Raw genomic sequence first — 7,963 nt, forward strand, 5'->3', positions numbered from 1 at the left:
TCGATTTTCTTGTTTTTCACTTTGTCGATGCCTTTGAATAATTGTGGATCCTTCTTCAGAGTGTCTTCTTTCACCAGGTAGTTCTGACCTCTGATGATGTTGATTGTAATCAGCTTCAATTCGCTGATAGTTTTGGAAGTGAGCAGATTTCCTTTGCTTGAGTCTACAACATGGAACTCAGTCTGACATGTGGACCCATGGGAGGATTTGAATGCCACCCCTGCGTTGGAGTTGCATCCATCCCATAAGAGACCGAGTAGAAGTGACAGTTCTGTCAGTCGAATATGAGACTTTTAATGGCAGGGTTGTGAGTTTGAGTGCCATTCTGTTTTTCCCTTTTGTAAGGCTTCATGAGCAGAGAGTACAGGGAGTGTTTGAAATGAGCAAGTCTCGCTTTGATTCAGGACTCTTCCCTCTCAGCAGCATCTCACCATGAAAGATTGAATTTGATCTCATTTCATTCTCAGCTCGGGGTCTGTGCGGCTCAATGGCACTTCTGGCTGTCTCCCGCTTCACAATCCATCAGTACCGAGAAAGCAATGGGGAATATTACTCACATGTTGTGTTCTTTAATTTTTTGGAAAACTTGAATGTATGTATTTTCTTCCAAAACAAGGACACCAAACCGCTAATAATGTAGGGCTGAAATAGCTCAGTTGGGAGAGCGTTAGACTGAAGATCTAAAGGTCCCTGGTTCAATCCCGGGTTTCAGCAATTTAGCTTCCTTATGCGTCCCTTGCCTTGGTTCTGATTTTCCAGTTGCACAATTTACTTTGAGATTATTTCCCAAGCACCAGTGCATTGAATTTGAGAAACAACACAGAGTCATTTACAACATCGAAGGTGGTCATTTGGCCTATCACGTCCATGCTGGCTCTCCCCGGAGCAATCTAGTCAGTTCCACTCACCAGCTCGATCCCTTTCCTCCTGCAAGTTTCTTTCCTTCAAGTATCCATCCAATTTCCTTTTCAAATCATTGATTGTCTCTGCTTCCACCACACTAGTGGGCCAAGACATTACCACCCACAACATAAAAAATTCCACCTCATCAAGGATGGGAAATACTTACATCTTCTATATTTGCTTATTCTCTATTTCTATGAGAATAGACTGGCAGTCAACATGAAAGGAAACCCAAAAATCTTCGAGCAGCATGTAAATGATAAGTGGGTATTAAGAGGTTGAGTCGGGCCTATTAGGGACAAAAAGGATAATATAAGCTTAGAGGTGCAGGGCAATGTTAATCTACTTAATGAGTACTTTGCATCAGTGATCACTAAGGAAGTGGAATTTGACAAAATATCAGTTGAAGTGAAGAAAGTAGAGGAAATGGAGAGAGGACAAATTAGGAGAGGGAGGTACTAAAAAGGCTGGCTGTGCTTAGGGAAGATAAATCACCTGGTCCGGATGGCTCACATCCCAGTTTGCGAAAGGAAATGCGGATGCAGATAACGGAAGGGCTTGCTATAATCTTCCAATCTTCCCTGGATACGGGGGAGGTGCCAGAGGATTAAACAGTGGCAAATGCGACACCCTTATTCAAGAAAGGTTGTAAGGACAGTCCGGGTAACTACAGGCTAGTTAGATTAACAGCGGTGGGTCAGGTTTTAGAAAGAGTAATCAGGGTAAAAAATCAACAGTCACTTGGAGAGGTTCGAGTTAATTAAGGAGAGTGAGCATGGATTTATAAATAGGAGTTCATGCTTGACTAATCCAGCTGCATTTTTTGATGAACTAACAGAGCAGCTTGATGAAGGGAATGCAGTGGATGTTGTTTATATGGATTTTAAGGAAGCGTTTGACAAGGTGCCACATAAAAGGGCGGTTAACAAAACTGAGGTTCGTGGTATAGGAGGGTCAGTGTCCAATTGGATAGAAAATTGGTTTAAGGACAGAAAACAGCGAGTCTTATTAAATGGTTCTTTGTCAGACTGGAGGATAGTCGACAGTGGTGTTCCCCAAGGGTCAGTGCTAGAACCACTGATTTTTTTGCTCAAGGTAAGTGACTTGGATCTTGGAATACAGAGTAGAATCTCAAAATATCCCGATGACAACAAACTTGGAGGAGCGGCAAACAGTGAGGATGATATGAACTGCCTGCAACAGGACAGTGATAGGCTAGCAGAATGGGCAGACAGGTGGCAGATGGAATTTAATAGTGACAAGTGTGAGGTGATGTATTTTGGCATAAGGAATAGGGAGAGGCAATATATACTTAATGGCACAGTTCTAAAGAGTGCACTGGAATAGAGGGACTTGGGGTTCATGTGCATCAATCTTTGAAGGTGGCAAGACATATTGCGAGAGTGGTTCGCAAAGCATATGGGATCTTGGGCTTGAAATTGAGGCATTGAGTACAAAAGCAGGGAAGTTATGCTGAACCATTATAAAACTCTGGTTAGGCCCCAATTGGAGTGTTGCTTCCAGTTCTGCTCAGCAGACTTTAGAAAGAATGTGAGGGTCCTTGAGAGGACGCAGAGGCGATTTACCAGAATGGATCCAGGGATGGGGGATTTTAGTTACAAGGTTAGGTTGGAAAAGCTATGATTATTCTGCCTATATCAAAGGAGATTGAGTGGAGAATTGATAGAGGTGTAAAACACCTCTAGAGAACAGGCCATCCTGGACTGGATATTGTGTAATGAGAAAGGATTAGTTAACAATCTTGTTGTGTGGGGTCCCTTGGGGAAGTGCGCCCATAATAGGATAAAATTCTTCATTAAGATGGAGAGTGAGAGAGTTGATTCCGAGACTTGGGTCCTGAATCTAAACAAAGAAAACTATGAAGGTATGAGGCGGGAGTTGGCTATGATAGATTGGGGAACGTTACTTAAAGGGTTGACAGTGGATAGGCAATGGCAAGCATTTAAAGAGTGCATGGATGAATTACAACAATTGTTCATTCCTGTCTGTGCAAAAGTAAAACAGGAAGGGTGGCTCAACTGTGGCTTACAAAAGAAATTAAGGAAAGTATTAGATCCAAGGAGGAGAAATATAAAATGGCCAGAACAAGCAGCAAACCTGAAGATTGTGAGCAGTTTGGAATTTAGCAGAGGAGGACAAAAGGATTGATTAAGAAGGGGGAACTAGAGTATGAGAGTAAGCTAGCAAAGAACATAAAAACTGACTGTAAAAGCTTCTATAGATATGTGTCGAGAAAAAGATTAGTGAAGACAAATGTGGGCCCCTTACAGTCAGAAACGGGGGAATTTATAATGGGGGACAAAGAAATGGCAGACCAATTAAATACATACTTTGGATCTGTCTTCACAACGGAGGATACAAATTATCTCCCAGACATGTTGGGGAACATAGGGTCTAGTGAGAAGGAGGAACTGTATGAGATCAGTATTAGTAGGGAATGTTTGGGAAATTGATGGGATTGAAGGTCGATAAATCCCCAGGGCCTGATAATCTACATCCCAGAGTAATTAAGGAAGTGGCCCTTGAAATAGCAGATGCATTTCTGGTCTTTTTTCAAAATTCTATCGACTCTGGAACAGTTCCAATGGATTGGACGGGAGTTAATGTAACTCCACTATTTTAAAAAAGAGGCAGAAAGAAAACAGCGAATTATATACCGGTTAGCCTGACATCAGTCGTGGGGAAAATGCTGGAGTCCATGATAAAAGATGTAATAGCAGAGTGCAATAATAACACGTCTCCACTCCTAGTATTTCTAAATCCCACACATTCACTATAATGTGAACAATTATTTCCTGTTGTGTCTCTCTCAGATTTGTAAACTTCACTGTATTGGAGTGAGGTGACATCTACTGGCGGGAAGCAAGAACTGCAATCAAGCAGCAGAAACTCCACAGTCTGTCAGGGTGAAAGAAACATTGCAATGTGAGGATACAGCGAAGTGGTTTGATTGGGTAGATGGAGACATGATTCCACTTGTGGTGGTGTCTGAAGCAAAGGCCAGAAATACAAAATTGTCATTAATAAAAGAAATGAGGAATTCATGAAAAATGTAGTAACGTAGTGAATGGTTAGAATGTGGATAGAATAGAAAGTGAGATTGGATGGACAGACGCAGTCTGGAAGGATGGCTGAAACAAAAGGTGAGTGCCCTGAAACGTTAACTGTGTTTCTCACAGCACAGATGCTGCCAGAGCTGCTGAACATTTCCAGCACTTTCTGTTTTTATTTCAGCATTTGCAGGATGTTGCTTTGATCTGAAAAAAAATGGATGATTGGCTGGGGGGTTCCAGTGAAATTCCACAGCAGCTAATAAAGCCTGACCTGCCAGTGGCTCGTTGGTCTAGGGGTATGATTCTCGCTTAGGGAGTATGGTTAATTAACATGCGAGAGATCTTGGGTTTAAGTCCCGGATGAGCCCTGGTCTGCTGGCATTTTTAGATTAAGGTTATCTATTGGTTTCAGCCTTGCAGAAGGTGGAATTGACTTCCATACGGAGCTGGCTTGAGGACCAGACAACTGGATTCAAAGAGCTTGTCGACAAAATTGTAATTAACTAAATGTACAGATAGCCAAGTGGGAATATAAACTTGTTGCTGTAATTGTGAGCTGACTCCAAAAACAGCAGGACTGGGCTCTGGACTGGAATGGAATGGAATTCTTCAGTGTTTCTGTTGTTTGGCTTGCATTGACACATCAATTTTCTTGTGTTTCACTTTGTTGATGCCTTTGAATAATTGTGGATCCTTCTTCAGAGTGTCTTCTTTCACCAGGTCGTTCTGACCTCTGATGATGTTGATCGTAATCAGCTTCAATTCGCTGATAGTTTTGGAAGTGAGCAGATTTCCTTTGCTTGATTCTACAACATGGAACTCAGTCTGACATGTGGACCCATGGGAGGATTTGAATGCCACCCCTGCGTTGGAGTTGCATCCATCCAATAAGAGAGCGAGTAGAAGTGTCAGTCGAACATGAGACTGTTAATGGCAGGGTTGTGAGTTTGAGTGCCATTCTGTTTTTCCCTTTTTTAAGGCTTCTTGAGCAGAGAGTACAGGGAGTGTTTGAAATGAGCAAATCTCGCTTTGATTCAGGACTCTTACCTCTCTGCAGCATCTCGCTGTGAAAGATTGAATTTGATCTCATTTCATTCTCAGCTCAGGGTCTGAGCGGCTCATTGGCACTTCTGGCTGTCCCCCGCTTCACAATCCATCAGTACTGAGAAAGCAATGGGGAATATTACTCACATGTTGTGTTCTTTAATTTTTTGGAAAACTTGAATGTATGTATTTTCTTCCAAAATAAGGGCACCAAGCCACTATTAATGTTGGGCTGAAATAGCTCAGTTGGGAGAGCGTTAGACTGAAGATCTAAAGGTCCCTGGTTCAATCCCGGGTTTCATCAATTCCGCTTCCTTATGCGTCCCTTGCCTTGGCTCTGATTTTCCAGTTGCACAATTTACTTTGAAATTATTTACCAAACACCAGTGGATTGAATTTGAGAAACAACACAGAGTCATTTGCAGCACAGAAGGTGGTCGTTTGGCCTATCACGTCCATGCTGGCTCTCCCCGGAGCAATCTAGTCAGTTCCACTCACCAGCTCGATCCCTTTCCTCCTGCAAGTTTCTTTCCTTCAAGTATCCATCCAATTTCCTTTTCAAATCATTGATTGTCTCTGCTTCCACCACACTCGTGGGCCAAGTCATTACTACCCACAACATAAAAAAGTTCCACCTCATCAAGGATGGGAAATACTTATATCTTCTATATTCAGCTTATTCTCTATTTCTATGAGAATAAAATGGCAGTCAACATGAAAGGAAACCCAAAAATCTTCGAGCAGCATGTAAATGATAAGTGGGTAGTAAGAGGTTGAGTCGGGCCTATTAGGGAGAAAGAGGATAATATATGCTTAGAGGTGCAGGGCAATGTTAATCTACTTAATGAGTACTTTGTATCAGTGATCACTAAGGAAGTGGAATTGGACAAAATATCAGTAGAAGTGAAGAGAGTAGAGGCAATGGATAGGGTACAAATTGAGAGAGGGAGGTACTAAAAAGGCTGGCTGTGCTTAGGGTAGATAAATCACCTGTTCCGGATGGCTTGCATCCCAGGTTGCGAAAGGAAATGTGGATGCAGATAACGGAAGGGTTCAGTATAATCTTCCAATCTTCCCTGGATATGGGGGAGGTGCCAGAGGATAAACAGTGGCAAATGCGATGCCCTTATTCAAGAAAGGGTGTAAGGACGGTCTGGGTAACTACAGGCTAGTTAGATTAACAGCAGTGGTGGGTAAGGTTTTAGAAAGAATAATCAGGGTAAAAAATCAACAGTCACTTGGAGAGGTTTGAGTTAATTAAGGAGAGTGAGCATGGATTTATAAATGAAAGTTCATGCTTGACTAATCTAACTGCATTTTTTGATGAACTAACAGAGCAGGTTGATGAAGGGAATGCAGTGGATGTTGTTTATATGGATTTTAAGGAAGCGTTTGACAAGGTACCACATAAAAGGGCGGTTAACAAAATTGAGGTTCGTGGAATAGGAGGGTCAGTGTCCAATTGGATAGAAAATTGGTTTAAGGACAGAAAACAGCGAGTCTTATGAAATGGTTCTTTGTCAGACTGGAGGATAGTCGACAGAGGTGTTCCCCAAGTGTCAGTGCTAGAACCACTGCTTTTTTTTGCTCAAGATAAATGACTTTGATCTTGGAATACAGAGTAGAATCTCAAAATATCCCGATGACAACAAACTTGGAGGAGTGGCAAACAGTGAGGATGATATGAACTGCCTGCAACAGGACAATGATAGGCTAGCAGAATGGGCAGACAGGTGGCAGATGGAATTTAATAGTGATAAGTGTGAGGTGATGTATTTTGGCAGAAGGAATAGGGAGAGGCAATATATACTTAATGGCACAGTTCTAAAGAGTGTGCTGGAATAGAGGGACTTGGGGTTCATGTGCATCAATCTTTGAAGGTGGCAAGACATATTGCGAGAGTGGTTAGCAAAGTATATGGGATCTTGGGCTTTATAAATAGAGGCATTGAGTACAAAGCCGGGAAGTTATGCTGAACCATTATAAAGCTCTGATTAGGCCCCAATTGGAGTGTTGCTTCCAGTATTGCTTACCACACTTAAGAAAGAATGTGAGGGTCCTTGAGAGGATGCAGAGGAAATTTACCAGAATGGATCCAGGGATGGAGGATTTTAGTTACAAGGTTAGGTTGGAAAAGCTAGGGTTGTTCTGCCTGTATCAAACGAGAGTGAGGGAAGAATTGATAGATGTGTTTTAGGCTATGACAGTTTTAAATAAGTTGGCAAGGAAACATTGTTCCCGTTAACTATTGGTACAAGGACTAGGGGACACAGACTGAAGGTTTTGGACAGGAGGTACAGGGGGAATGTGCGGAATAACTTTTTTACACTGATTGGTGATGATCTGTAACTCGCTGCCCACGAGGGCGGTGGAAATGGAGATAATCGAGGATTACAAAAGGAATTTGAATGGGCACTTGAAGGAAATAATTTTACAGGGCTATGGGGATCGAGCAGACAAGTAATAACTCGTCTCCACTCCTAGTATTTCTAAATCCCACACATTCACCAGAATGTGAACAATTCTTTCCTGTTTTGTCTCTCTCAGATTTGTAAACTTCACTGTATTGGAGTGAAGTGACATCTACTGGCAAGAAACAAGAACTGCCGTGATGAGATCAGCCATGATTGTATTGAATGGCAGAGCAGACTCGAGGGGCTGAATTGCCGACTCCTGCTTCTAGTTCTTATGTTCATAGAATCACACAGCACAGAAGGAGGCCATTCGGCCCCATTGTGCCTCTGCTGACTCTCTAACAAAAAGATGCAATTAGTCCAACCCCCTGCCTATTTCCCAATAATCCTGGAGAATTTCACTTTGAAATATTTGTCCAATTCCTTTATGAAAGTTATAATTGAATCTGTTTCCACCACCCTGTCAGACAATTCATTCCAAATCCGAATCAGTTACTGGGTTAAAAGATCTCTCCTCACCTCCCCTTG

At 42.2% G+C, this 7,963-nt stretch overlaps 2 non-coding genes across 2 annotated transcripts; both read left to right on the forward strand.

Moving 5' to 3' along the window:
* Positions 1-641: 641 nt before the first annotated feature.
* On the forward strand, positions 642-714 carry trnaf-gaa (transfer RNA phenylalanine (anticodon GAA)). Its single transcript has one exon. It is a non-coding gene; the product is annotated as a tRNA-Phe (tRNA).
* A 4,538-nt stretch (positions 715-5,252) lies between these two features.
* Positions 5,253-5,325, forward strand: trnaf-gaa (transfer RNA phenylalanine (anticodon GAA)). The gene has a single exon. It is a non-coding gene; the product is annotated as a tRNA-Phe (tRNA).
* The last annotated feature ends 2,638 nt before the right edge of the window (positions 5,326-7,963 follow it).

This window comes from Heterodontus francisci, unplaced genomic scaffold (assembly GCF_036365525.1).
Source record: "Heterodontus francisci isolate sHetFra1 unplaced genomic scaffold, sHetFra1.hap1 HAP1_SCAFFOLD_43, whole genome shotgun sequence".
Classification (NCBI taxonomy): domain Eukaryota; kingdom Metazoa; phylum Chordata; class Chondrichthyes; order Heterodontiformes; family Heterodontidae; genus Heterodontus; species Heterodontus francisci.